Consider the following 6,223-nt stretch of genomic DNA (forward strand, 5'->3'; position numbering starts at 1 on the left):
CTACCAATACATGTCGCATCATATATGCCCACAATGGATAGTTGGTGCCATCCAACTTATCCTCAGCAGCCAACATGCGGAATACATCATTGTTGTCAGCCATGGCCAATGACTGTACTACTAGATGTAAATGCTGTCTGTAAGAGGTAAACCTGTATAAAATCGACCTGTGCTATGTAGCACAGCCCAAAACAGACGAATGGGCACCTGTCCTGCAGATTTTAATCTTGACAGAAAATCTGCACAGTAGGACGATTTTGCCTGCGCAGTACTTGGAATGCAAAAACGGAGGGCGAAATGACTTCAGATCAAAATTCTGAAACGAACAAGCCCTACGGGCTTTCCCACGGCATATACTAACCTGCAGACGCTCGTGAAACCTCGTCGCAATCGGAGGAGATGAAGCGGCAGGTGCCGGTGATGCTGCCCGGGAGGAGGAAGCCTGCTCTGATACCAATTGTTGGAATTAGGGTTGCAGGAATGCACACACAACTTCAAGAAGATGAGGAAGCTTGAGCACAACACAGTAGTGTATTATGAGTGCCAAAAATGAAAGATAGCAAGCCCTAGAAGATAATGGGCGTATATACAATGCACGGGGGAAAAAACCTCCTAGTGAGGGAAAAAGTGCCCCGGCGGTCCTAAGTGTGTTCACACACATCACTACTATAATATGGTAACAATCTTGAGCTCAAAATATTAACCCTGAAATTGAGATTAAGGACAACTCCATTCCAAATTGATAGTAAATGTTGGTATCACTTGAAAAGTTAACACTTTTGAGGTTAACTATTTTTATACTATATTGGTTGCAATATACTCGTATTGCTTAAAACGTTAACACTTTTTTTGGGATTAAATGATTTATAATCTACATTAAAGCTTAATTATAAAAGATTTAACCCTTAAACTGATTCCAAGGATCAATTTAGTGCTCCAAGTTGGGAAAGCATTCCTCATCAATTAAAAACTAATCAATTGTGATAATTTTGACATTAGTGAACCCAAAACTACACGTATTTTTTAACATATTGAATCCATAATTGGCCCTAGGAATCACTTAATATTAAGGAAATTGCACCCCAACACATGCGATCATATGGGTATATGTGGGAGTGGTTGATGGGGCATGGAGGTTGCACAATGAAGTTTACTTTGGATGATACAGTGATTTTTTCTTGATGCATGGGCATTCGTTAAAGTGTATTCTCACATGATGAGACCCAACCATGTATAAAAAGCTTACAATCTTTGTAAAGAGCACATAAAATATTGTAGTAGACATTGAACAGTGATAATTCAAAAATAAAGACTAAGACATGAGACTTGAGAAGTTGTTTTTGAACCATGAGAAAGTTAATGGCTTAGGTCTTGATAAATTTCTCAACAAGATAAAGTCAAGATCTCTCTTCATAGGGTGCACAAACCCAAGGATAAGGCTAGTTATACACACCTTGTGGATACCTAACACCCAAGGCTCCATACAATGTGTGGGCCTATTATACATACCCCTATATGAACTTGGAAACATTTTGAAAAAGTGTAGGTGAGCCTTTTCAATGTACCTTTTTCTCTAAGCAATATGTAATAGGCATTTCTCCTTGTTGTTACTAATCTTGTTTCCTGGCACCTTGGTTTAGCTTCAAGTTTTTAATCCAAGATAGTGTATACTAACCTCGGCCTATTCATTCATAGTGAATGTTTACTTATATTCATAAGCTTACATAACATCTAGAAAGATTTTTTAATAAGTCATGTCGTATTTGAGCGAGTTGTCACTTGAATTAGAGTGAAGGCTTAACAAGCCTCTCAATATAATGCACAAGAGCTAATGTGTTAACTTCTTATGTATAAGAGCCTATGCATTAGCTCTCATCATAATATCTTATGTGCAAGAGGCAATTCCATTTTGCTAGGTGTACTTGCATGTAAATTGCCTCTTTATCCCATGCTCTCTTAGATAATCATTGAATTCATTGAACATATATTCTCCCCTATCATCTTCTCTTAGGCATTTTATGTGCATGCCTTTGTCTTTCTCAACCATAGCCTCAAAGCTTTGAAAGTGCATAAATATTTCACTTTTCTCTTTCAAAAAATATATCCACACCTTTCTAGTGTAGATTCTAGTGCGATTATCAATGAAAGATACATAATAATGACATCCTCTAATTGATGTTGTTAATTAATCAAGCCTTGACGAGTTTGCATGCTAGAGATGTATTAACCACTTTGTTGGTTAACATGATTCGCATTATACTACTAACAAACAATAACCATTTCAAAATTATAAAGAACTATGGTCATAGGAACCTATCAATAAAGTGTTTAGTTGGTGATATTGGTCACCTTTAAGGATTTTGAATATACTTCGTATGAGACTATTGAAGGTTAGTATTCCACAACAAAAAATCCATGCCAGTATAGGAAGAGGTACTACTCTTTAGCTCATATGTTTTCTTTTCTTCATTTGATAACTCTTATTGTTGGGGATTTCTTAAGTCTCAAATTTGGAAACTATTTTTACATGTTGGCTTTAAGGTGAATCGATAATTGATTTATGTTGGGCCCCAAGTCAAACACTTCCCTTGTGTCAATCAATGTTTAACAAGCCTAACATGACTTGTTTTCAAACATTACAAGACAAGTTACACAAAGGTTATGCTTGGTTTGTATGACTACAGGGATTTATAAGTGAATTAATGAAAAGAGGACATTTGGCTATGTGAGAAAGGCCTTAAAATGATTGAGGTGGAGAGACTAGGACAAACCTTTAACATTACATGCACCCAAGGGGTACCACCTTGCTAATTTTGAGGGAGTTGCAAGCCCTCCACAAATTAAGCTACTCACTCAAACAACAAAACCACGTAATGGAGACCACAACGTTGAAGATCTCCACATAATCAAGTCTAGATTCAAAGCAAAGGAGCTTCAAAAGCCAACTCGCATGCTTTTGTTATCACAATTTGTTATTGAGGAGGTGGAGCAACACTCCATAACTTGCCAATAACACATGATATAATGGTGTAGCAATCATCAAGCCAATGTGGGCAATCGTCACATGAGACACACACAAGTGCATGTGGACCCTTCCACTCCCCACCTCATCAAAACAAAAGAAAAGGGGGGAAAAAACATGCTAATTATCAATCATAATAAGTGTCACAATTTAACCATTCCAAAATACAATGTTTTGAAAATGATCCTGCTACCCAATTGGTACAAAACCCATCATTTCATGATAATAAATTCCATAATCTGAGTGTTATAAAAACTATCTAACTACTCATTTGGCACACAATTCAAGTGTTATATAAATAAATACATGCAACCTGCTTCGAACATATGTGATCATCGTCCTGGTGTTCAAACCCGAGTCTACACCCTGGTATCCATAAATTCATCCTTCAAGGCACCAATATTATTCATGGCAATTAAGTGAACTCATTGCCAACAATTCGATGCATGCAATTGTTGCACCTTGGCATCCATAAGTTAATCCCAACCTCTTACTTGGACATGCATGCTATAAATGCCCTCATTACTCAGTCTTACATATGTGAAGTGTGCAAAACTGTAACAAAGGTGCAATGATACTGCAGCATTAGACGGTAAAAACTTGAATTCAGGTTGACCTTGAGTGGCATGAACGCTTAAGCCTAGCAAGGGCTGCACCTTCTCAATATTATGATGTCATCTGTGCCAAACATTGTTTCAACAACGGTGCATGAGGAGGCAGGCATGTGTCTTCGGGTTTTGCTGGCAAAGTCTTTGCTTGCTAAGCAAGCAGATATATCCAGTATGTCAGCTACATCAATGTGCATGAAGTATGTACCCAACATCACCAGTAATCCCCACATGAACAAACCCCTTTCCTGAAATGGTGAAACCGGTTGGCATCCCTCAGAACAATCTCACGGCTCAACATCTTTGATATGAACTTTGCGGCTGAGTGACAGTCAGGGCAAACCCGGAGGTTCTTCGTAATACGCAGAGTAGTCCCATAAGGAGTGCTTACAAGCCCAAAAGCAATGGCTAACTTCTCACTGTGGCCACAAAGCATCTGCTCTTTGATGCTATCATCAACATTGTGCAGCACTGCTTTAGTGTCAGGTGTAAACCCCTGGTCCTTCATTTGTGTGCTCAACCTCTCTACCTCCTTATATATGGCATCTGCCATCGGATGTGATCTATCACCTGCAACAAACTCATGCATTCTCTACATCAATCCAGCTGCATCCAGCCGGCTTTATAACACCCCTATCTATCATAAGCTGCCTAACCCTCTCCACATGATCCCACATCCCGTTTGCTGCATAGGTGTTTGAAAGCAGAACATATGGTGATGCATGTTGTGGATCTAGATCATACAATTTTTTAGCAGCTCGTTCCGCCCTCTCCACATCACCACGCATTTTGGCTGCCCCTAGCAATGACATCCAAACATGAACATCTGGTTCATGAGGCATCATATCCATCATATCCTCTGCTTCCTTTACTTGCCCTGCTCGCCCAAGAAGGTCAATCATACAAGTGTAATGTTTCAATGTTGGTGTGATCCCATGTGCTTGTACCATGGTATCAAAGAATTCTCGGCCTTCTTCCACTAGACCAGCATGGCTACATGCCGAGAGAAGGCAAACATAAGAGACATTGTCTGGCTCAATGCCTTCCTTCTGCATTTCCCTAAAAACTTGCACAACCTGCTTGCCATTGCCATGCTTAGAATGGGCATCCATTAGAGTATTCCACGAGACAACAGTGCGGTTGCCCATATCATCAAACGCAGTGCGAGCAATATCCAAAACCCCACATTTTGCATACATATTGACAATGGCGTTCTGTATAGTGACGTCACAATGCAAACCACTGTTCACAATGGATGAATGGATGGCCTTACCATCTTCCAAAGCTTCTGGGGACGAGCAGGCACCTAGAATGCACGTATAGGTAATCCTGTTTGGCTTGACATGCTGTTTCTCCATTTCTTGGAAAAGAAGGAGGGCATCCTTGTTCTTGCCATGTTTGGTGTACGCTCCGATCATGCAGTTCCATGAAGAGGCAGTGCGTATTGGCATGCGATCAAATGCATGCCGAGCTTCGTCCACGCAGCCAAAAATTCTATACATGCGAACAAGCAGGTTTGCCAGGACAGTGTCCTCCTCCAGTCCATGGCTAATGATGTGGCTATGGATGAGTTCCCCGTCCGGAAGGTTAATATTTTGTGCCTGCAAGAGCAAGGCAAGCCTGTCCCTCTCCTGTTGGAGCCTGCTTTTCTTAAGGTGAAGCTTTTCTTTATGGTGGCGATGAAGCTTCTCCCTCTCCAAGGGAATCTTTTTATCTCTGCGGGAACCAAGCTTTCTGCTCTGCGGGAAGTACTTCTCCTCTTCATCACCATCGTCATCTTCTTCTTGTTCATCGTGTTCCTCTTGCGCGAGAAAATTTTTCTTGCTTTGATGCTTTTCATGCTGTTTTCTAGGGCGTTTACCATGGATTCTGCCTCCGATTTCGCCAGGAAGGATGTCTGAGATTTCAAGAAGGTCATCGGCGAGATCGGCCCATGAGGAGCGGGAACTGCGAGAAGAGCAGCGTATGCAGGCGGAGCGATGGCGGTGAGAGCCCAACTGAGCCTTGAGAGCTTTGGCTGAGAGGATGCCGCGACACAGGGCCACAGACTTGTCTACAGATTGTGAAGAGGTATAGGAAGGAGACGAGAAAGGTATGGTCACGGTGGGCGAAGCCCGGGGTGGAGCAGGAGAAGCGTTACAGCCATCGCTTCCTGTTGTCACTATTACTACAAGCATAATCCTTATGGCAATCCTATGGTGCTCGTTGGCTCCCTCCCTCGCAATTGGAAATTCATGTTTGATTTGAATTTGTGGTGTGGAAAATCAAATGTCTCTAGTCTCCAAAATGCAATATGATGGAAGCTCAATCCAATAAAGAATATATATTTTATTTTCCATACGAGCTTTGGCTGAGAGGATGCCGCTACACAGGGCCACATACTTGTCTACAAATTGCGAGGAGGTATTGGAAGGAGATGAGAAAGGTATGGTCACGGTGGGCGAAGTCCAGGGTGGAGCAGGAGAAGCGTTATAGCCATCGCCTCCTATTGTCACTACTAGTGGTATGACCCATCCCTGATGGGCAAGAGTATTCTTTGCATGTATAAAAACAAAAGGCTCATCCTTGTTGACTGTGAATTAGTGCAGTGGAG

General features: G+C 41.3%; 1 pseudogene; it reads right to left on the bottom strand.

Moving 5' to 3' along the window:
- Positions 1 to 3,219: 3,219 nt before the first annotated feature.
- Positions 3,220 to 5,868, bottom strand: LOC147612967 (pentatricopeptide repeat-containing protein CRR2, chloroplastic pseudogene; annotated as a pseudogene).
- Positions 5,869 to 6,223: the final 355 nt, after the last annotated feature.

Source organism: Cibotium barometz, chromosome 44, assembly GCF_041138505.1.
Source record: "Cibotium barometz isolate CiBa-2024 chromosome 44, ASM4113850v1, whole genome shotgun sequence".
In the NCBI taxonomy this organism is placed as follows: Eukaryota; Viridiplantae; Streptophyta; class Polypodiopsida; order Cyatheales; family Cibotiaceae; genus Cibotium; species Cibotium barometz.